This window comes from Ranitomeya variabilis, chromosome 1 (assembly GCF_051348905.1).
Source record: "Ranitomeya variabilis isolate aRanVar5 chromosome 1, aRanVar5.hap1, whole genome shotgun sequence".
Lineage (NCBI taxonomy): Eukaryota > Metazoa > Chordata > Amphibia > Anura > Dendrobatidae > Ranitomeya > Ranitomeya variabilis.
Genome location: NC_135232.1, coordinates 604,913,497 through 604,938,141, shown reverse-complemented (window position 1 = coordinate 604,938,141; position 24,645 = coordinate 604,913,497). Strand labels below are relative to the sequence as shown.

Here is a 24,645-nt window from a genome sequence, read left to right as displayed (position 1 = left end):
AAAGACATTAGACTCAAAACAACAACATAAAGTGTAAAAGAAGCGCCGCTTCTCAGTTTCACCGGTGGAGCGTCTGATGGTGACTCTTAGGTAAGCCATTTTTATTGTATCTCCTCCTGTTAAAGCACATTTATAACTGTAATGTTGTTTCTGATATTTTTAAATTATTTTTATTGTATCTCCTACTGTTAAAGCTGACTTATAACTGTAATATTATTGCTGGTATTTTGTGCTAATTTTTGCCTTGCTTTTTTTCACAGATCCCTTGCAACTGGAGAATCCCTTTCGTCCCTCCATTTTCAGTTTAGACTTGGAATTTCCACCATATCAGGAATTGTGAAGCACACCTGCCATGCATTGTGGGACTCTTTACATGGCAAATTTATACCACATCCCACAACGGAGAGTTGGCTGGAGATCACAGACAAATTCCTACAAATTTGTCAGTTTCCCAATTGCTTGGGTGCAGTGGACGGGAAACATATCCGCATCGTCAAACCTGTTGCATCTGGATCTGAATATTTTAACTACAAAAAATATTTCTCCATTGTGCTCATGGCCATCGCAGATGCAGAACATAAATTTATAGCGGTTGATATTGGGGCCTATGGCCGCTCCAACGATTAGCAAGTTTTTAAAGTGTCTGCAATGGGGTGTCATCTGTATGGAAACACCTTCCAATTTCCACCCCCAAGACGAGTGCCTGAAACCTCTGGGCCACCAATACCTTTCGTATGTGTTGGAGATGAAGCCTTCCAAGCGTACCTGCTGAAGCCATACTCAAGTAGTGGATTGACGCCAACTAAGAGAGCTTTTAGTTACTGCCTAACATGAGCAAGAAGACTAGTGGAGTGCGCTTTTGGGATTCTAACAGCCAAATGGCGAGTTCTGTTGACTGCTATCAACCTGAAGGCTGACACTGTTGACGAGGTGGTGAAAGCTTGTGTGGTCCTGCACAATTTCGTAATATGCAAGGAACAGATTTCCATTGATGAACAGTTTGAATAAACCATCTTGAATGATTATCATAACATTACTTTTAAAAGTTCTGTGTCAGTTTCCAGAATGAGGGACAAATTTGCTGAATACTTTATTTCACCTCAAGGAAGAGTACACCGGCAGGATGAAATAGTTTGAACAAATAGTCTCTACCCTTGTAACCCAAAGTATTGGACCTGGTTGGGTTTTACCCAAAGTATTGGACCTGGTTGGGTTTCACCCAAACTTTTTTCCATATTGTACCCTAAGTATTGTACCTGGTTGGGTTTTACCCAAAGTATTGTACCTTTTTTCCCAAAGTTTTGTACCTGTTTTTCCCAAAGTATTGTACCTTGTTTTACCCAAAGTATTTAACCTTATAATTTAATAAATGAAAGACAAAATTTTGTAAACCAAAAAATTGTTTTATTTACAAAAGTCTTACAATTTTTTTATAAATTTAGGTAGTGTGGGGTGGAGATAATACTGGAGGGGCTGTCTGATTGGGACACTTCGACAGTGGGAGTGTGGAGAGAGGATTGTGGTGGTGATGGATCAGGAGGAAAAACAGAAGGTGAAGGGGTGGAGAAAGAAAGAGAACGTGTGGACGTAAAACCAGAAGTAGTGTTAGGAATTTGGAAGGCTTGAGGGGTGGAGTGGAGAATTGGGAGGCAGAAGAGGTGGTGGGTGGAGAAGTGGGTTGTGTTTGGGGCATGATGGGTGTGGAAGGAGACTTGTGGGAGTGGGCAGGGAGTACACGTTGGGCAGGTAGTGGAGGCACAGATGCTGTGGTTGGGAACTGGTACTGTGCAGGATGCTGGTACGGGGCTTGAAGCTGGTACGGGGCAGGAAACTGGTATTGTATAGGAGGGGGAGGAGGGACAGTGGCTGGAGGGGGTGCAGGTGCGGGAGGAACTACCGTGGTGGGTGAAGGGGCTTGAGGGTAACATGTGCTAGGGCAAACTGGCAGGCTTGCATTACATGCATCTGCTGGTCAGGAGATAGCTTGTCTATGCGCTTGAGTACTGCCTGGAAAAAGGAATGATTTGGCGATTTACTTGCATCCGAATGCATCCTATCCAGACGTGCAACTCAAGAATACTGTTGCTGAGCAAATTAAATCCTGCAGTTATTTGCTCAGACAACAGTTTGAGACAGTTCTGGAAGGCTGCATTCAGATGCAAGAACTCGGGCGCATAGCTCTTTTCCTGACCCCTTTGGCGCTGCCGCCCAGAACCCACAGGTGCTCTAGAGTTGGCAGCAGTGTCAGAGGGGTGAGATAAGGGAAAAGCTATATCCTCACCAGCAGCTTCATGTAATGAAGTCGGTCACAATGCTCCAGCGCTGGTGGATGGGACCGAGGGATCAGATGTGAGGGAAGGCTGGGAAGGTGCAGATGGGCCGGGACTGTCAAAGTGTCCCTCGGTGGCGGACTCCTGAGGGATTGCTTCCGAAGGGTTCAAATCTGCAGGCTCCCGAGTGCTGCAGGCGGTGCTGTGGAAAAAAGAAAAAAAAAAAGGAATTTACCCCTTTCTGCCAGCTGACGGAATAGTACGTTAGCTGGCAGATCTCCTGCTTTGAGGTGGGCTCCGGCGGTGAGCCCACCTCAAAGCCGCGACATGTCAGCTGTTTTGTTTTGTCCCTAAGTGACCGCTACTGCTTGATAACGCTGTCCCCTGTAAAGTGAAAGCACAAATTGGTTAGTATACAACACATTACATGCTGCCACATAACTGAACTGTGAATACTTACATGCTTGATTCTGGGCCCAAACATCAAGGTCCTCCTAATGTTCCACAACTTTGTGGCAAACTTCCTCCTAGAGCCGACGGGTCACACCTTGATCAGCGTGGCGGCGGTCCCCCATATTCCACAGCAGCTCCCGCTCTCGGATTAGATCGATGAGGAGGTCGATATCTAGACCGGCCTCCTCACCGTCCGAATCAGGAGCACGTTGTGAAGCCTGTAAAAAAAGACAAAAAACAAAGACATTAGACTCAAAACAACAACATAAAGTGGAAAAAAAAAGGTACTTGATGGCGACCGCCCTGACGCTTATTCCGATGACCCAGGGAGGCGCTTTGAGGGCCTCTGTACTGTGATGTCTGTAATGATCTGTTTTTGTGTTGTGTGTACTGTGATGTCTGTGATGATGTGGTTCTGCGATGCATGTAAGAAACGTACCAATTGTGAGCCTGCTCACGCGGGTGAAGGCTCCCAGAAGAAGACATGGCTGGCTGCTGGCAGGTTGTGGCTGGCTGGCTGCTGTCTCGCTGGCTGCTGGCAGGCCTTGGGCAGATTTCAGCTCTGGCGGCAGGTTCAGCTCTGGGGGCAGGTTCAGCTCTGGTGGCAGGTTTCAGCTCTGGTGGCAGGTTTCAGCTCTGGTGGCAGGTTTCAGCTCTGGTGGCAGGTCTGTGTCTTGCTGGCTGGCTGGTAAATGCATGAGTGAAGGCCTACCTGGCAGGCTTTATATCTGTTTCCTAATTGGGGGCTGGCCAATTGTATCGGAGCATGCTCAGTTAAAAAAAAAACAATCCGGTGCCCATAGGCTTCCATTGTAGCAAAAGCCGGACGGCGCCTACGCTGTCCGGTTTTTCGCCGCAGACAGAAAACGTAACTTGGTACGCTTTTTCCAGATGCCGGACAAACAATTTTTGCCGGATCCGGTGAAAGACGGATGAAACGTGAGGCCATCCGGCGCAATCCAGCACTAATACAAGTCTATGAGAAAAAACGGATCCAGCGGCATCATTCGCAGGATCCATTTTTTTCAAAATTGAAATTACTCCCTGACTCCCTGCTTGTTCGGTGTCTGTTCTGACAAATATTTATCTTTACAGCATTGATCCACATCATGTCTTATAGCATGCCTGCACAACATATGACCAATGGGCTGCATGCTTCCACCGAAGGGTTTCTTGCAGCCCCCGGAGAACCAGTAGATTCCAGCTCCCTTCTTCTTGTTCCCAATGAAATACACTTTGGCGTCGGGACAGGTGACACTTCTGCTGTCATTGCAGAGGCGGCACAGATGTGGCGGACATAACAGGGGACAATAAGCGCTCTATATAGAAGCTGAAGATTCATTTTATGGATTGTGTTGTGTTACCGTTTCAACACAAGGGGAAGTGGGGGTAAAATAGTGAGAGCAGGAGCCTTGTGGGAGGAAATTATGGAAAAGGATAGTGTGGGCAGGATATAGAGGGAGCAGTGTTCGGGGATTTTATTGAAAGGGACATTGTGGGAGGATATTATAGAGATGGACAGTGTGGTTAGTATGAAGAGGGGAAGTGCGTGGGTTTATATTTTGGAGAGGGTAAGTGTGGGGGGATATTTTGGAGAGGAGCAGTGTGGGGGGATAATATGGAGAGGTTAAGTGTGGGGGGATATTTTGGAGAAGGGTAGTGTAGGGGGGATATTTTGGAGAGGGGCAATGTAGGGGGATATTATGTAGAGGGGATGTGTGGCAGGATATTATGGAGAAAAGTGGGGGGATTTTATGGAGAGAGTCATTTTGAAGGGATATGAAGAGAAGGAAGTTTGGAAAATATGGAGAGGGGAAGCATGGGGGAATTTTATGGAGCGTGTTAGGGTGGGGAGATATTATAGAGAAAGGCAGTCTGGGGGGATATTATGGGAAGGGGCAGTATGGGTAGGATATTGTGGGGGGAATTTTATGAAGAAGGGCAGTGTGTGAGGGTTTCTATGGAGAGAGAGGTAGTGTATGCGGGGCAATAATTTAATCAGGGGCATAGCGTATGTTAGATATTTTTATTCATAGTACATGATAAGGACACTGCTATTTTTCAGGCGACGGTATCGGGTTTTTTTTGCAGGAGACCAGAGAAGAGGATAGTCAGCAGACGAACTATGGCTGTCCACAGTCATTATGGTGTCTGTACTACTTGGAGACAAAAGGGTTGAGAACTACCTGGATGTAAAAGTTAATATGTGATCCTGCCTGCGTCTCATCTGTGCTGTGGTTCATGTATGGTCCGCAGTCTGATGGTGGCTGGTAACAACAACTGCCAGCAAGTTGATGTGATACAATTGTATATGGGGCTGACCTGACATTACAACGAGGATTGTTTCACGGGACTGCAATCCAAGTCAGTGATACCTGGCAGCTAGATGGGAGGCCCGCAAATCTCTTATCTTCCGGCATCATTTGATTAGTCAGTGCTTGCTTGACGTCATCTTTGCATCACATTACACAGGACAGCTGTCAACCATTTTGCTACTGCATTTTTAATTCTGAAGCTCACATTTTCCGTCACTCCCTGTTGGTTTAGTGTCTGCATTAGGCCGGGATCACACATACGCGAGATACGGCCTAGTCTCGCAGGTGAAAACCTAGCTCTGGCACCGGCACTCCAGAGTGGAGTGTGCGGCCGCACAGCAATACATGGAGCTGCACGCTCCACTCCGGAGTGCCGGTGCCAGAGCTAGGTTTTCACCTGCGAGACTCGGCCGTATCTCGCGTATCTGTGATCCCGGCCTTAGGCAACTATTCAGCAACTATTCAGCTTTAAAGCCTTCAGCTAAATCATATTTTTTACTACCAGCACAGAACAGTAGTCATTATTATACCATGGCCTTCTTAATTCTATAGCATGTATCTTCAATCCCTGCTGGTTCTGTGTCTGAGCAAAATCACAATTTAATTATGAGAAAAACAGACTTTACAACAGACTTAATATATTACTTTGATGCTGCAAAAAAAGTGAATCTTCTGGATTCATCTTACAGCAATTTACAATCTTGTTAATGTGTTGCAGTAGAGGACGGGTGTGTAATTTGGATGAATATGAAACTGTCTGTGGGAACACGATCTTTGACCGATAATGTAGGGTGTTCTTCATCGCGGCGGATGAGTGTGCGCAGCAGCCTGTGATTAGACCACTTTGGCTTTTCCGGCAGTAAATACATATTAATTATCTGCTTATGTGAGCACAACAGTACCCGAGTCTGTTGCCAGCAGCTGCCAAGTGCCAGCCTGGATGTGTGATACACATTCTCATACATCGATCTTACAAAAACACTTGCTGCACAAGTCGCTATTTTGCCAGTGCCTTTGTGGACTCATAACTCACACCCTGCTGGTTCAGAGTCTGCAAAATTCAGCTTGAGCTAAATCATGTCTTGTGCTTTAGGTAGAGCTGCAATCACGATTTTGCCATTGCTTTCTTATTTCTGAAGCTCTCATTTCCCTTCAATCCCTGCTGGTTCAGTGTCTGTAAAGGAAATGGATTTGATATGACTAGTGTAATAAGCCCTAATGTAATGGGGCTTGTATTGGGGACATTTTGTCTTGGTGATCAAAAGTGGTAGAGTGCAGAAGGCACAATGGTTCATGACTGCTCATCAGAAAACCTTGAAACTCCCATGCTCAAAACTGATGGGGGTCTGAGCAGTAGGACCCCCAGTCAATGATCATACTGCTGTCTCTTGTTGCAAATTACTTTGATGTAGCTAACACACAGCGTAGCATTCTGGGTTTGGTTTTTAGGTTGGGGGATTATTCGTTGTCCACACACAGCGTTTTTGCTGTATTTTTTTTTCTGGAGCAAAAACTGCTCTATTGGCAATAAAAATGCTGCATTCTACAAGTATACTCACGTTTTTTTTGTGTTTTTTTATAGCATTCTTTTGAGCAGATTGTGCTTGTGCTTTGTCTACACTACATGTTTAATAGAGTTAATTCTATTCACCAAAAACGCTGCAGAATATGTGTTGTGTTATTGGCAGCGTTTTTCACTTTCTCATTGCCTTCTATGGGTAAAAAAAACATTGCAAAACACTGAAAGAATTGACATGCTGCAGATTTCAGAAACTGTGCTGTTCTTGTGGGCATGAGACTTCTGAAATATATATAGAGGGTTCTCCTAGAATCAGTCCTAGGCCTCCTCATCTTCTCCTTATATACTGCCCCTATTGGACAAACCATGAGCAGATTTGGTTTCCAGTACCATCTCTATGGTGATGACCCCCAATTATGCACGTCGTCTCCTGACATCACCCCACCTTAATGTAAAATACCAGTAATTGCTGTCTCTAATATCACGTCTTCCTTATTTCTGAAACTGAATCTCTCCAAAACTGACGTTCTCATTCAATCCATATACTAACCTAACTATGCCAGATATTTGAGCAGCAGAACCAACTTTGAGCAGTGGGTCCACAGACTGTCAGTCACCACCTTTGAGGAACTGAAGGATCTGATAGTGAAGGACCAATTTATTCATTTTTGTTCCATGGTGGTGAGACAGTTTGTGCTGGAATGGGAGGGAAAGGAGGCCACCAAGGCCATACAGATCGCCGATGCGTAGGAGGCCAATCATACAGCGGAGGTGCGGAAGTCAGCAGTCACCAGCTGGAAAGGGGGTAAGCTGACAACCAGTCCCAGTGCCCCTGCCAGCCGTCTCTCAGGGGGTCTGGCCCCATCTTCCAGCACCCGGCTTGCATATGACTCCCAGCGCTGCTATACTTGTGACTGGACCGGTCACATCAGCCTTGTCTGCCCGGAGAGGCAGAAGATGAACCCCACACCTTGAGGCCCCAGGGCCTAGTGCAGCCATTCTTTTTGTGGGTGGGGCGGTTGGGAGAGCCTGTGAGAATTTGCAACCAGTTACTGTGGGCAACACCATTACTGTTGGGCTCAAGGACACCGGCACAGAATGAACTCTTGTGCTCCCTGAGTTTGTGTTACCGGAGGAACTCTTTCCTGGGAAGACCCTGACCAGTTTTGGGGGTGTTCGCCGTCCCTTACCAATGGCCCAGGTTTTTCTGGATTGGAGTGCGGGAAGGGGGATAAAGGAAGTGGGGGTGTCGGGGAATCTTCCCACTAATGTTTTATTGGGAACTGATATGGGACGGTTGGTTGCCTGATACATCCCTGACAACCCTCCCAGATCTGATATGTCATGCAAGTGTCCATAATGTTAATGTCATGTATAAAGAAAATGTGTGTTGTGGTAAAGGAGAACTTAGCCACGTCACACTGCATGGTAGTGTTGCTGAGGATCCCCTAAAAGGAGCCAGCATAAGTGCTAAGAGCGATGGGAGCAGGCCCGGAGATCAGGCAGTCTGGGGGGGAGCAGGTGGTCCCATGCAGCTGACCAGTGTCACGACGGACTTTGACATGGCTGGTGGTAGCTGTTTCATGATTGGCACAGCTCCAGAGATAATGGAAAAGGATAGGGAGAAGCATGGGGATCATAAGGAAGGTGGTCGCATGCAGCTGATCAATGGCACGATGGACCGTGACATGGCCAGTGGTAGCTGCTCCACAGTTAGCAAAGCCTCTAAGGAGGCCAGAGAAGGTCTTACCCCCAGCCCGTCCGGGGTGTGGAAAGGTATGTCATACAGCTGGGCAGCGTGAGGGAAATGTGTGTCTCCCTGTCTTTCAAGAGGATAGGGGAAAGGTACCCCTAGCTAGCCTGTCAGAGGGGTGGGAAAATTGTGTCCACAGTCAGTCAAGGTGGTGGGCAGGTGTGTCCCACAGCCTGTCGGACAAATAGGAAAGTGTGATACCCCAGGGAGACAGCCTGTACAGGCGCTGTCACCCGCGACCCGAGAGCCCAGAATGCAGGAAACATCTTGTCTTCTGGACTCTCATCATCAAGTGGGATAACAGGACCTGTGATTGACCCAGAACAGGTCACAGAGGGTTCCTGTAAGTTTGGGGCCTTAGCATCACTTTTGGCTACTCCTAGCCAGGAGTCCCAGACCTGTTGGCAAACGCTGAGTAAACCCCCTGGAGAAGCCTATCTCTGAATTCCCAACGGAGAGGGTATTATGGGATCCAGGAAGGGTGGGCTGTAAGGTAGGCTTAAGGGGCGATCTGTTAATCGGCCCCTATGCTACCTCAAAAAGGGGGAGGTGTCATAGAAAATATAAAAAATCCTTGAGGTCCCTCATATACCTCTTCTTTTTTTTCTTTCATCTGACGTTTGTCTTGAGGAAACAAAAGGTGGATGCCTTTATGTAAACTGGCAGTGACACAGATTAATTAAAATGTGAAGATTCCTCTATATGTCCAGGTGACTGAAGAGGATGTGTATTGTCCACAGAGAGAGACAGGAAAAATCTTATTAGTGTCTGAAGTGGATCAAAGAAGATCTCGCACCCTTTACAAATAGCCATGGTCACAGCAGTACAATGAGAGTGCAGACAGAATGTCTCCTGGAGAAAATATGGAATATTGGAATTTCTATACATCCAGTGTTAATGAGACATACTTTGTAAGCACTAGGATAACTACACAAAAATACCCATATTTTTCTCATAATTATAACCCACACAAAAAAGCCCCAAATTCATAGGGGCCATATAACCACCAGCAGCTAACCCATGTTTGGTCTCTTCGCGTAGATAAAATCCTGATACAAAAGATCACATCAGTCTCGACCTTCTGTGATCACACTATGAGGAATTATTGCATAAATTGGGATTTCCTAAAATCATGAAGCGCTGAGTCCAGCCCACAACCGGGCTCTTGCGAAGTCATCACAGAGGGGTGTGTTTGTGGGACTCGGGGTCTGATAAAAGATCAATCCCAATTATCATCAGCGTTCATGCAGAGAGCTACATATCGTGTATGCAGGGGCCCTGTTTATAGACGGCCAAATCGAAGCGCTGTCGTTCGGCTAAACTGAATTGTCTGTGATCGGTGTAGTAAGTTCTCCTGTTAATCCCTTTTATTTTTTGTAACTGTTTATGCTGTATAGTTTTGTCCCCGTTGTAAAATCTTTTGTATATTTTTCATAAACGCTGCCTCCCTTTGGATTAACTATAACATTTAATAGTTCTGTTCTGTAAACTACGCCTCAAAACCATAAGCTACCATATTATTATTATTATTTATTTATATAGCACCATTAATTCCATGGTGCTGTACATGAGAAAGGGGTTACATACAGGGTTATAGATATCATTTACAGTAAACAGGTTTACAGTGACACACTGGTACAGAGGGGAGAGGACCCTGTCCTTGCGGACTTACATTCTACATACATTGTCCATTTGACAGAAACAGAGTGAGTGGTGGCGAGTAGTCTGGAGTTATCAGAGAGTTAGCTGTGACCATAACGGGGTGTGTACACATATTCCATGTGTTGGAATCCGGAGGTGTATATGGCGAAAGCTCACCATTAATTTTCCGATAGCCGGCCTAGTAGGACGAACAGACTGCGGCTTTCTCCGTTGATCGTCGGCCAATAGTGTAATTGTCTGGACAATAGGGGCAGCAGAGAGCGGTTCACTCCAAAGATCACCAGAGGTGGTACTTGTGACATTTGCAGCGCCCCAGAGTCCTGGTCGTTGCAGTGCTGTGGCTTCGCCGCTAAGGGGAGCCATGGTACGTTCGATGGCACCGAAGGAGTTCCTCCAATCAGGTATCACAGACACCAATATGTTTCATAGCTGGGCCTCCGGGGGGAGCTAAGGGTGCTATTCATTAGGCCACTCCCCACCATAGTGGGTAAACTGGGGGTCAGGCAGGAAGTTAGAACAGAACGCTGACGGGATTGAACAGAGCAACACCCTGTGGCAGGGGGTGTTGTGAAGGGAGAGACTGTAGGGTCTCTGCCAGGGGTGGGATCCTGGCAGAGGCTTGGCATTGAAAGAACGTAACGGGTCCGCGCAGGCTCCTGGAAGCGGCGGGACTCAAGAAAGGACTAGAAGCGAGATAGATTGTGCTGAGTGAGAAACGAGATCAAGCAGAAGGAGAATACCAGCAGGGGTTTTGTTGAAAGAGGCAGCACCCTGCTGAGGCGCAATACCGGTGGCCGGAACGCCGAGGGAGTGGATTAGAATACAGCTTCAAGCCATACTCCAAACAGCGGCAGGACAGTCGGTCTCAGGCGGGCTGTCTACCACATATCACCTATGAAGTCTTGGGGGGCAATTGCGGGAGAGGGGCGACTCTAGGGTCCCGGAAGAACTCCAGGCCTACCTGACAAACGGGTGCCATTCCAACCTGAATACAGGGAAGGGGTGGATTACAGAGGAACATCAAATCGAGTTGTGAGGGAACTTAAGAAACAGACACAACCGTTGTGGGGTTACTTTCCGTGAGCACAGCAGGGAAGGACTACAACACATAGCGCTAGAAGGAAGGCACAGATTTCCACCTGAGAGGAGAACTCTGGAGGTGCCATTGGACCGGCCGGACTTGCGTAGCCTGGTGAACCGTGTTCTGGACTGAGGACTCAGAGATCTCCAGTAAAGAGGTAAAGAGACTGCAACCTGGTGTCCTCGTTATTTACCGCGACTTACACCCCACAACCGCACCGCTCCATCGCTACCATTACTACCACCTATTACACCGGACGTCCCCCACTGACGGACAGGGCCACGGACCGGGTCTAGCCACCGTGACAACCCCGAGACTGAGAACTAGAGGCCCGGCTCCGGGTACCCCTCGGCCCTGCGGCGGTGCGGGGGCGCCGCAGACTTGGCGTCACGAACAGGATCTACTTAAGCCTGAAGAATCAGGTCATGTGTGCCTAGAGACTGTGATTTGTTGTGCTTGGACTGTACTTTATTACAAAGACTGTGCTGCGCCAGTTGCCGCCAAAATCCGCCGCCATTGCAGCGCTGAGGAAAGCGCAGGAAGAGAAGAGGGGCGTGGAGTGGGCGTAGACGAGCTGGAGAGCGCGAAGAATAATGGCCGCCCAGTCTAAATATTTCTGTGCAGTGAGGACGTGTCCGTCAGCAGCAGAGATCCGCCTCCTAATCCTTAATGGGGGGCGGAGGCAGAGAAAACGAAACTGCTCACGCAGGAGAGAGCGGGAAAAAGACCAGGAAGCGACCCACGTGGAGGACGCTATGGCCAGCAGCTCCGAACCCGACAGCGGAGTTGAAGTGGAAGTCTCCCCTGACTACCCGGATGAGCCCAGCAGCCTGTCCTCCGTGGATAACACCAAATTCCTGAGAGCCGAGATGGAGGATTTATATAACCAGCTCCTCCAACTGCATGTAAGAGTCCAGGCCCCGCATCAGGTGGGACCGGCAGTGGATTCCCGGACATCGGAAGAACCAGCGGGACCTGTTGCGGAAAGTGGAATCGTACCAGTGGGTGAGTCCGCCGATCCTGCCCCACCAGCAGAGGGTGTGTTAGTGGGTCCCGTAGCAGCACCACCTCTCCCGGGGACCCATAGACTTCAGCGCCTGTTACCATGGGAGGAAGCCACGGGCATGGAACACCGTATGCGAGCCCCAATCACCCCTACTCCCTTGCCGTGTGAGGTCAGCGCGGAGCGCACGGTGTGCCGCTGGGTGAACCCTGGATCCAATCTCATGGGGTTCCCCGGGGTGGAGACCCAGAAGGGAGAAATGGTACAGGCCCTAAGCTGGGAAGAATACCAGATCCAGCTAGAACAGCGGTGGCGAGAGGAAGAGGAAACACATCAGGCTAAACGGGAGGCCTACCATCAAAAAGATTTGGCGGTCAAGGACCGGGCCCGTAAGGACCCCACCACTCACCAGGCCCCGCGCAGGCAGGGCATCATCACCGTCTTTAAACTCCAAAGAGGCTGGGGCTTCATTAAAGAACCGGGGCTATACGCGGAGGTCTTTGTTAACCGACGGGATGTCGAGTCACACCTTAGAGAGGGTCACCCCGATCGAGACCTCTATCCGGGAGACAGTGTTACCTACACCCGGCATCTTGGGGAAAAGGGGTGGTTCGCTCTGAACGTCTACAAGAAAGAGAAACCAGCCCCTGTGGCCAAAGTGCCGCCGTGTGACCGATCTGTAACCACCCTGGTCGGCCCCACCTGCCTGACCACAGAACTTGCGATCTGCCACCCGATCGCCGCCACCACCGTCGTGCCTAAGGAGGTGCCCCTTCGAGTGACCGATGTTCCGGATGTACCAGCACAGAGAGAAGTGGGGACACAGACCTTGATCGCCGCGCACGACCTGGTCGTGCAACAGACCCGAACCCATGGGGTGTATCTGGCAGCGGGAGTGGACCTGAAACCTGAATTGCAGGGGTCCGCCCGCCAGGTGGCGCCTCATGGAAACTTCTGAAAGAAGAGTAAGATTTCGCTTTGTGAAAATGTAAATAGTTACTGTTTGTTCTTTTGAGTTGCTGCTAAACCTGTCTAGGGTTAATGGATCCCTTTGTTGACCCGGGATCCCCTTTGTTTGTTTTTCTTTTTCTTGAAGTTTTTGCACCAAGTTACACAAACTGCAGAAATCATGGACTGTGCATGATTCGAACTTTCTTTTGTAAATAGTTTGCACCTTCTTAAAGGTGCTCCCTACTGGTTTTAGCCAAAGACACTTTGCGAAGATATTTGCCCTATTGGTTTGAGCCAAAGACACTTTGTGAAGATACCTTTCCTACCGGTTCTAGTTAAAGACACTTTGCGAAGATGCCATTCCAGAGCCTTTGCGTGGACTGGTAGGCTGAGAAGACGAGCTACCTCAGAAAGGCTTGATCCCCTCTTAAAGGGGATGCGTGGAATTGAACTTGAAAGCGATACTGTTTTAGAACAGTAATGTGATAATGAAGCTTGAAAAAGAAATGTAACTGTTTTACATGCTAAGTTATATGTGTTGAATTTGTTGAAATGTGAAATCTAAATAATGTTTTGCAGAAAGAAAAGATGCAGAGAGCCCGTAGGGGTAGAGATAGAGATCTGCATAGCTGAAAGTAAGGAAGTAATGATGAAGGTGAGGATAGAAGGTCAACCCTGCGTCCCCATAGAAAGTTACTTTGTTACTAAGGACAGAAGGCGAACCCGTAGGGGTTAGAGAGTGAGTCCTTAAAGGAGCCGAGTAGAGCGGGCTCAGAGTTCTTTAAACGAAAGGAATGTTATGTCTATACTATGTATAGTAGCGAAAGGCAGTAGGCCCTGGCTGAACGGGGCGGTCCTGTAAAAGAAAGGAGAGGCAGTAGGTCTGGTGCCATAGGGACAGGCGGTCCTGCAGGTTCAAAGTAGGAGAATGTGAAGTTACCTTACCCTGTAATGTGATTATAGGAAGGCCTTTGGTAAACTAAGAGTGTATGTTTCTTAAAGGCAATGTTAATTTATTGTTCCAGAATTTGCACTAAGTAGAATACCCGGTTGGGTAACAGGAGTTATGCATAGCCTGTAATTTATAATGTTGACCATGTTTGTAACGTTAAAAGTGTCCTCACCTCCCATAAAGGGAAGCCTGTTCAAGTATACTTATCGTTTTGCACTCAACAAAATTGTATGTCTTTTTGCTAATCTGTATTGTTGTTTTTCTTCCCAGTCCCGGAGTACTGTGTTTAACCAGGGGGGAGTGCAGCGCCCCAGAGTCCTGGTCGTTGCAGTGCTGTGGCTTCGCCGCTAAGGGGAGCCATGGTACGTTCGATGGCACCGAAGGAGTTCCTCCAATCAGGTATCACAGACACCAATATGTTTCATAGCTGGGCCTCCGGGGGGAGCTAAGGGTGCTATTCATTAGGCCACTCCCCACCATAGTGGGTAAACTGGGGGTCAGGCAGGAAGTTAGAACAGAACGCTGACGGGATTGAACAGAGCAACACCCTGTGGCAGGGGGTGTTGTGAAGGGAGAGACTGTAGGGTCTCTGCCAGGGGTGGGATCCTGGCAGAGGCTTGGCATTGAAAGAACGTAACGGGTCCGCGCAGGCTCCTGGAAGCGGCGGGACTCAAGAAAGGACTAGAAGCGAGATAGATTGTGCTGAGTGAGAAACGAGATCAAGCAGAAGGAGAATACCAGCAGGGGTTTTGTTGAAAGAGGCAGCACCCTGCTGAGGCGCAATACCGGTGGCCGGAACGCCGAGGGAGTGGATTAGAATACAGCTTCAAGCCATACTCCAAACAGCGGCAGGACAGTCGGTCTCAGGCGGGCTGTCTACCACATATCACCTATGAAGTCTTGGGGGGCAATTGCGGGAGAGGGGCGACTCTAGGGTCCCGGAAGAACTCCAGGCCTACCTGACAAACGGGTGCCATTCCAACCTGAATACAGGGAAGGGGTGGATTACAGAGGAACATCAAATCGAGTTGTGAGGGAACTTAAGAAACAGACACAACCATTGTGGGGTTACTTTCCGTGAGCACAGCAGGGAAGGACTACAACACATAGCGCTAGAAGGAAGGCACAGATTTCCACCTGAGAGGAGAACTCTGGAGGTGCCATTGGACCGGCCGGACTTGCGTAGCCTGGTGAACCGTGTTCTGGACTGAGGACTCAGAGATCTCCAGTAAAGAGGTAAAGAGACTGCAACCTGGTGTCCTCGTTATTTACCGCGACTTACACCCCACAACCGCACCGCTCCATCGCTACCATTACTACCACCTATTACACCGGACGTCCCCCACTGACGGACAGGGCCACGGACCGGGTCTAGCCACCGTGACAACCCCGAGACTGAGAACTAGAGGCCCGGCTCCGGGTACCCCTCGGCCCTGCGGCGGTGCTGGGGCGCCGCACATTCCCAGCCAGTGTTACCAGGGATTTGTGGGATTAAGAAAGTCCTGACAATATTGTATCCCTGACATGGGGTAGAAGGCAATGATGGAGGAGGGGGAGAACAATGATTGGGGTGGTGGAGAGGACAATGATGGAGGTGGGGGAGAGGACAATGATGGAGGTGGGGGAGAGGACAATGATGGAGGTGGGGAGAGGGCAATGATGGAGGTGGGGAAGGACAATGATGGAGGTGGTGGAGATGGCAATGATGGAGGTGGGCGAGAGGGCAATGATAGATGTGGGGGAGGTCAATGATGTGGGTGGTGGAGAGGACAATACTGGAGGTGGGGGAGGATAGTGATGGAGGTGGGGAGAGGACAATAACGGAGGTGGGAAGGACAATGATGGAGGTGGTGGAGAACAATTATGTGGATGGAGGAGAGGACAATGATGGAGGTGGAGGAGAGGGCAATGTTGGAGGTGAGGGAAGGACAATGATGGAGGAGAGGGATTTATAATTGACATATGAACGGGGAGGAGGATGTTAGATAAGGATATACAATGAATTGGGTGGTGCTAAGTCCCTTATAGCGTCCTCCCAATCTCATAATTAATTGTGATGCTATCAGGGACTTAAAACTTATTGGGGATTGGGAGAGGAGAGGGTAAGGTGCATAGGACACTTTATAATGAATTGAAAGGTGGGAGAAGATGCTGTCAGGGATTTGTAATGAATTGGGAGATAGCGGAGGATGTTTGGTACCTGATAGCGCCTTCTCTCACCCCCAAATTCATTATGATGTTATCAAGTGCTTACAATGAATGATGAGGACACAGAACGGGGACTAAGGCTACGTGCTTTGCCATGTTTTTTATATGCTTGTGTTGCATGTTGTGTTGTGCATATTTTCCCCACTCATTAGTATGGGTGAAATATGGTGCAAGAACTGACAGTATTAAAATTTTAATCTGCTGCAAATCTGCAAGGAAAAATAAGCAACGTGTGCATGAGACTTCAGGGATCTCATTCACTTTTCTTGTACTACAAAATGTATATTTCCCGTAACAAAAAGGTAGCATTTGCACATAGCCTTACAGTTATTTGGGGAGAGTCACAGACTGAATAATTAATATCTATCGGGTGGCGGAGATTATAGTTAATGAGGGAACACAGTGCTGCTTATCACTGTATATTTTGATTGGTGGGTGGCTAAAAGTATATTAATGGTGGGGTACATATCTGTAGTCAGGGGCACAGTGCAGGGAAGACATGTATGTATAGAATATATGCGACCTTTTTATTTTCAGGGCTGCATCGATCATTGTGACAAGACGAGACGTGGCTGGGAGATGTCAACATGAAGGTCTGTCCAGATAGAGAAGAAACAGCAGAAAATGGCTCTAATCAGACGAGACGTCAGTGGTAAGTGCCTGGATGTAAATATTATTCTGTATCTGTACTGTATGAGTTGGAGGGATAATGTTATCTGTAAAATCCCTTAGGCAACGTTCTCACCCTTGTGTGAAATGTCTGTGTACTACCAGATTTTTTTATCGGACAGCACATAGACTTGTAGAGTTTTATAGATCCATACACACATCCATGAAAGTCACGGCTCTGAGAATGTGATCTTTGACGGTCAGAGAAAGTCCTGTTCTGATTTGATTTTGAGGATCAGAATAGGACATGCTGCCTGCTTTTACATGTCTGTTAAAGCGGGCAGCATACCGATAGACTGCACACGGATACAGGAATGTAGCCTTATTATTATAGCACAGTCCCTTAGTATATAGTGTATCACGTATTATGTATAGCACAGTCCCTTAGTAGATAGTGTACTCACTTATGTACAGCACCGTCCCTTAATATATAAAATATAATCATTATGTATAGTACAGTCCCTTAGTATATAGTGTACTTATGTATAGCACAGTCCATTAATATATAGTGTATACATTTATTATGTAAAGTGGGCACGGAAAGTATTCATACCCCTTAAAATTTTTCACTGTTTGTTGCAGCCATTTGGTAAATTCAAACAAGTTTATTTTTTTCCTCACTAACGTACACTCTGCACCCCATCTTGACTGAAGAAAAACAAATGTAGTAATTTTTGCAAATTTATTAAAAAAGAAAAACTGAAATATCACATGGTCATAAGTGTTCAGACCCTTTGTTCAGTATTGAGTAGAAGCAACCTTTTGAGCTAGTACAACCATGAGTCTTCTTGGGAATGATGCAACAAGTTGTTCACACCTGGATTTGGGGATCCTCTGCTATTCTTCCTTGCAGATCCTCTCCAGTTTTGTCAGGTTGGATGGTGAACGTTGGTGGACAGCCATTTTCAGGTCTCTCCAGAGATGCTCAATTGGGTTTAGGTCAGGGCTCTGGCTGGGCCAGTCAAGAATGATCACAGAGTTGTTCTGAAGCCACTCCTTTGTTATTTTAGCCGTATGCTTAGGGTCATTGTCTTGTTGGAAGGTGAACCTTCGGCCGAGTCTGCGGTCTAGAGCACTCTGGAAGAAGTTTTCATCCAGGATATCTCTGTACTTTGCCGCATTAATGTTTCCTTCAATGCCAACGAGTCGTCCTGTCCCTGCAGCTGAAAAACATCCCCATAGCATGATGCTGACACCACATTTCACTGTTGGGATTGTATTGGGCATGTGATGAGCAGTGCCTGGTTTTCTCCACACATACTGCTTAGAATTATCACCAAAAAGGTCTCTCTTCGTCTCATCAGACCAGAGAATCTTATTTCTCATAGTCTGGGAGTCCTTCATGTGTTGTTAGCAAATTCTTTGCAGGCTTTCATATGTCTTGCACTGAGGAGAGTCTTTCATCGGGCCACTCTGCCATAAAGGCCTGACTGGTGGAGGGCTGCAGTGATAGTTGACTTTGTTGCACTATCTCCCTTCTGCGTCTCTGGAGCTCAGGCACAGTGATCTTGGGGTTCATCTTTACCTCTCTCAATAAGGCTCTTCTCCCATGATTGCTCAGTTTGGCTGGACGGCCAGGTCTAGGAATACTTCTGGTGGTCCCAAACATCTTCCATTTAAGGATTATGGAGGCCACTGTGCTCTTAGGAATCTTGAGTACTGCAGAAATTCTGTTGTAACCTTGGCCAGATCTGTGCCTTGCCACAATTCTGTCTCTGAGCTCCTTGGCCAGTTCCTTTGACCTCATGATTCTCATTTGGTCTGACATGCACTGTGAGCTGTGAGGTCTTATATAGACAGGTGTGTGCCTTTCCAAATCAAGTCCTATCAGTTTAATTAAACACAGCTGGCCTCCAATGAAGGAGTAGAACCATCCCAAGGAGGATCACAAGGAAATGGACAGCATGTGACTTAAATATCAGTGTCTGAACAAAGGGTCTGAATACTTATGACCATGTGATATTTCAGTTTTTCTTTTTTATTAAATTTGCAAAAATGTCTACATTTGTTTTTTTTTTAGTCAAGTTGGGATGCAGAGTGTACATTAATGTGAAAAAAAGAACTTTTTTGAATTTACCAAATGGCTGCAATGAAGCAAAGAGTAAAACATTTAAAGGGGTCTGAATACTTTCCTTACCCACTGTATAGTACAGTCCCTTAGTATATAGTGTACTCACTTAACACTGGGGACATCATACTATATATGTGGGGGAACTGGGGCCATCATACTATATATATTTGGGCAGAACAGAGGCCATCATACTATATATATGGGGGAACTGGGACCATCATACTATATATATGGAAAGAACTGGGGCCATATATATATATATATATATATATATATATATATATATATATATATATATATATATATATATATATATATATATATATATATATAGAATTGGGGCCATGCCGCAGGTGCACACAGAGTGGGGAGTTCTTGTAGGTTGGGAAAATAAATGGAGATGTCGCTGGAAATGTGGGAAGGTAAATGTGTTTTTGTTGTCATCTGTGTAGATAAGTTGTGGCTGGAGAAGTTGTCATGTCGGTCTGGGCCAGATGGACAAGACAAGAAAAATTAAAGCCCTGAATCAGAAAGAACGTCATCTGTAAGTTACTATATATAACTGTACTGTAATCACATGTATGTTCTGCGGGACTGGTATCTACTAATATACAGTTACTGTAAGGTGGTAATATTACTCTTTTTAGAAGTTTTTTTTTCTTTTTTTTTATTTAGTAACTGCTTAATGTTTTTCAGTCATTGTGTAGTAGAAGGTGTATGGTGGTATCATTGCTCGCTGTGTAGTGATGATGTTAGTGGACATTGTGTTGCCGTATTGTTTTGGCCTTTTATAGTAGTAATTTTGATAATATTGGTCTTTGCATTGTGTGTTTTTGGTTAGCAACAGTGATATACTTTAATTATATATGTATAGATGCTATTTTAAATGGCTACAGGGAGGTCGTATTGGGAGACATGCACTTTGGGGTTTGGGCCCCTGATCTTTTAGGAACCCAGCAATGCCCCTGCCGTACTGTGTGTTTACATTTCCATGTTTCTGGAGTTGTATGTATGTTTGTAAGTAAACTCGGTTATGGTACCATATCTAAGCAGTAAGCTAGGTTCTGGTACTGTATCGATGTAGTAATATAGATTCTGGTACTATATGTATGCTGTAAGTTTGGTTCTGTTCCCGCATCTATGTAGGAGGCTTGGTTCTGTTGCTGTAGCTATGTAGTATATTTAGTAAGCTCTGTTCTGCTCCCTTATCTATGTAGTAAGCTTGGTTCTGCTCCCTTATCTCTGCAGTAAGCTCTGTTCTGCTCCCATATTTCTGTAGTAAGCTTGGTTCTGCTCCCTTACCTCTGTAGTAAGCTCCGTTCTGCTTCCTTATCTTTGTATTAAGTTCAGTTCTTCTGCCTCATCTCTGTAGTAAGCTCGGTTCTTCTCCCTCATCTCTGTAGTAAGCTCAGTTCTTCTCCCTCATCTCTGTAGTAAGCTCGGTTCTTCTCCCTTATCTCTGTAGTAAGCTCGGTTCTTCTCACTCATTTCTGTAGTAAGCTTGGTGCTGCTTCCTTATCTCTGTAGTAAGCTCGGTTCTGCTCCATAGCTCTGTAGTAAGCTCTGTTCTGCTTCCTTATCGCTGTAGTAAGCTCAATTCTTCTCCCTTCTCATCTCTGTAGTAAGCTTGGTTCTGCTTCCTTATCTCTGAAGTAAGCTCAGTTCTTCTCCCTCATCTCTGCAGAAACCTCAGTTCTTCTTCCTCATATCTGAAGTAAGCTCGGTTCTGCTTCCTTATCTCTGTAGTAAGCTCGGTTCTGCTCCCTTATCTCTGTAGTAAGCTCCGTTCTGCTTCCTTATCTCTGTAGTAAGCTTGGTTCTTCTCCCTCATCTCTGTAGTAAGCTCGGTTCTGCTTCCTTATCTCTGTAATTCTGGCTAGGATATTCAAGATGCCGACAATTCCGTGCTCCTCCAAAATCAGGCAAAAGAATCACAGAGTTCAGAAGAGAGGCATACTTTATTCAGGGCTATAAAACTACGCGTTTCGTGGACGTCCTGTCCACTTCCTCAGATACATTGCCAATACTAGCCACATGGTATTACTCAGCAATGAAAAAGAACAAATAATCTCCAGCATGGATCTTCTAAAAAAGTCAATTTATTAGCAACATTTTAAAATGCAAACATTTGCAAAAAAGAGATGGGGGTCCCAGGTGGTCAACACCGACGCGTTTCGACCATCAGGTCTTAGTCATGGCATTGGCATTAGTCACTGCCATGCTGGAGATTATTTTTTCTTTTTCATTGCTGGCTCTGGACTACGCCCTTGACCAAGGCGGCTCCGTGCGTGGACATCATTGCACTGTTGAGGGATTGGTGAGCTGACTTATTTTCTTCCCATTTTTTCCTTTTTCCCTATTTTTGTATTACATGGTATTACTCACATATATAGGGTGGGCTGGATATTGGAAAAATGGACGTCATACACACCTGACGCCTTGAATGCAGCAGTTATATTTAAAATACCGTATTTTCCGGCGTATAAGACGACTTTTTAACCCTTGAAAATCTTCTCAAAAGTCAGGGGCCGTCTTATACGCCTGGTACGAAGCTCTGAAGTCGCCGCATATGGTGCAGGGAGAGGTCCTAGATGATTCCCAGGGTCTGGAGGAGAGGAGACCACGACTTCACAAAGGTCCTTTGCGGCGCGCAATGCATCCTTGGGAACGGAAGCCGCAGCATGCATCGCGGAGAGCCAGGAGAACACCGGGGGCCGTTGGAAGGTAAGTATATCCATATTTTTTATTTGTATTCTTTTTTTTTACACGAATATGGATACCAGGGCCTGAAGGAGAGTCTCCTCTCCTCCAGACCCTGGGAACCATCCGGGACTGCTCCCTGCACCGCTGTATAAGAGGACACCCGGTGTATAGGATGACCCCCGAAAAGTTGGGGGTCGTCTTATACGCCGAAAAATACGGTACGAACATAAATTTGTTGCATATCTATACAACAGTGATTAAAAATGCAATTTGTTAGCATAAAAATTATATATGACATTAAAATGTAAGATTTATCTGCAAATAAAATTGAAAAGAAAGGAAATAAAAAGTCTGCTAAGATTAAAAAAAACTTTTTTCGTAAAATTCTCTTGTCTTAATTGCAGACCAAGATTAGAACCTACCATCCTTGGAAACATTGTGGAAGTGAAAGGACCTCGGGGCACAGACCACTGAGCTATTCTGTTGATTGACCCTTGAATCTTAAAAAAATTGAATACCTAAAGAACCATCGATAGTTGTATAAAAATCAATTAAAATGTATATTGAATTGAATGTCATATATAATTTTTATGCTAACAAATTGCATTTTTAATCACTGTTGTATAGATATGCAACAAATTTATGTCTTTATTTTAAATATAACTGCAGCGTTCAGGGTGTCATGTGTGTTTGACGTCCATTTTTTCTATGTCCAGCCCAATCTATATATGTGAGTAATAACATGTGGTTAGTATTGGCTATGTAACTGAGGAAGTGGACAGGACGTAATTTTATAGCCCTGAATAAGTATGCAACTCTTCTGAACTCTGTGATTCCCTTGCCTGATTTTGGAGGAGCGTGGAATTGTCGGCATCTTGAATAGCCTATCCAGAATTTCTTGAAGAGCCTTTGCGGGTCTGGTACCATCTGCAGCCCTCTTATCTACTTACTATATGTGTTGTGCATACTCACAACGTGCAAAGGTGAGAATTTTACCTTACAGTAAACTTATTGTTATCTTGGTAACTGCGCTATTGCGCCCCTCTCTTTACCGTTCCTTATCTCTGTAGTAAGCTCGATTATTCTCCCTCATCTCTGTAGTAAGCTTGGTTCTGCTCGCATATCTCTGTAGTAAGCTCCTTTCAGTTCCCTTATCTCTGTAGTAATCTTGGTTCCGTTCTTGTGTCTATGTAGTCAGCTTGCTTCTGTTACAGTATATGTAGTCAGTAAACTTGGTTCTGCTCCCATATCTATGCAGCAAGATCTGTTCTGTTCGCATATCTATGTACCAACCTGTTTTAGAAGCCTGTTGTCTCTGCTTCTTTAATACAGTGGACAGAGATAAGAAGCGCAGAGGTGGGCCACTGCAACTCGAGGGTCACTGCCTTGTGATTGCCCCCCAGGCTGAAAAGTGTCAGCGAGTCCCTGATACCCGCTCATTTGGGGTTATATCTGACACAGAACTTTCCTTTATTCCCTACACCTGATCACTCACTCTCTCATGTCACCTGCATCTAAAAAAACATCTCCAGAATCTCACCTTTTCTCACCTTTGAAAAGGCAAAACTCTTTCTATTGCTCTTATTCATTCTTGTCTGGACTATTGGAACTCTCTTCTGATCGGTCGTCTTCTAACCAAAAACTCTCCCCTCTCCAATCCATCCTGGATGCGGCATCCAGGGTTGTATTTCTGTCCAGCCGCTACACCGATGCCTCCATCTTGTACCAGTCATTACACTAGTTACCCATCTGCTACAGAGTACAATACAGACTTACCTATCACCCACATAGTGCTCAGCACCACCCTACATCTCCTCCATCTTCTCGGTCCATCACCCTACCCGTGCCCTCCGTTCTGCCACTGACCCTAGCCCTCACATTTTTAAGTGTGCTTTAAAAACACATATTTACGCAATCACCTCACGTGTCTGTTTTGTACATCTGTTTTGCATCTATATGTTAGAGCTTCCTGTCCTTATAATTGTAATGTATTTGTGAAAGATGTATGATATAGGGATGGTAGCGGGGAGGTGGGCTTTTTTTTGGAGCACCCCTTGACTTATAAGGTGCGGGTCTGCTTGGTGTGCTGCTGTCCATGAGGCCATTAAATGGTGCCGCACTGCGACCTGCAAGGTACTGGGACAGGGGCAAGAAAGTAGCAAAAGAATTGAACTGGTTTTACTTGCCCTGGTCATCATGGCACTCCATACACTTGAGGCTTGCTACCTCCAGTAGGGCAGCGCTCCATGCTTGATCGCTGCTCTTGTGTTTTGTGCATCAGATAACTTCAGCAGGATGATGGGTATTGTAGTCTCTGGGTCTGTATGACAATCCTCCATGACAGCGATTCTTTATCCCGTGGTAATTGACCCCCACGTGCCCGTCTGCACCAATTACCTCACCTCCCTAGAGGTGAGGTGACAATGGATGGCCGGCATCTATTTACACCAGAATTTTTTTCTATTTAATGTTTTTCACAAGACTGGGGCAGAAGGACTGGGGCATGCCTTTCTTGCTAAAAACATTGCATAAAAAACTCTCGCATAAAGTGATGACCAGAGCCTCGAAAGTAGTCACAAAAATGGTTTGACGTCCCCTCGAAGCATCTACACCTGTTGCTGAAAGGGTTAAAATGCGTCAGAACTGACCTCCCTGGGCAGAAGATGGGTCAGAACCTGCAGGTTAACGCCTTCACTGCTGGATCGTGATATGATCCCTTTGTCTGGATGTCAGGCTGCGATATATGTGGACCCCCGGCCACCCACCCTATGTTATATATGTCATGTGCCGTGTACACTGCTGGTGCATACAGATGCAGACGCTGGGCAGCACCCAGCTCCATGCCTCCGCCGCAGCTGACTCGTCGCCTCCTTACCTGTTGATGAGGAACTTCACTATTCCCATTCCCGTCCGCTGCCGCTTTAATTGCCTTCTGATGGGGGATTATTTGCTGATCTCCGGGGGTCTTCACACTGAGAACTGACTGTGTCCCCCCCAGCAGCTGCTCACCTGCTGCCTGCCCGGTTCCCTTCTGC

The 24,645-nt window shown here is 46.4% G+C and overlaps 1 long non-coding RNA gene across 1 annotated transcript; it reads right to left on the bottom strand.

The window, feature by feature from the left end:
- Positions 1 to 1,457: 1,457 nt before the first annotated feature.
- LOC143770152 (uncharacterized) lies at positions 1,458 to 24,608 on the bottom strand. Its single transcript, XR_013214559.1, has 3 exons — positions 24,486 to 24,608; positions 2,731 to 2,941; positions 1,458 to 2,472 (listed from the first exon to the last, which is right to left on the bottom strand). It is a non-coding gene; the product is annotated as an uncharacterized LOC143770152 (long non-coding RNA).
- Positions 24,609 to 24,645: the final 37 nt, after the last annotated feature.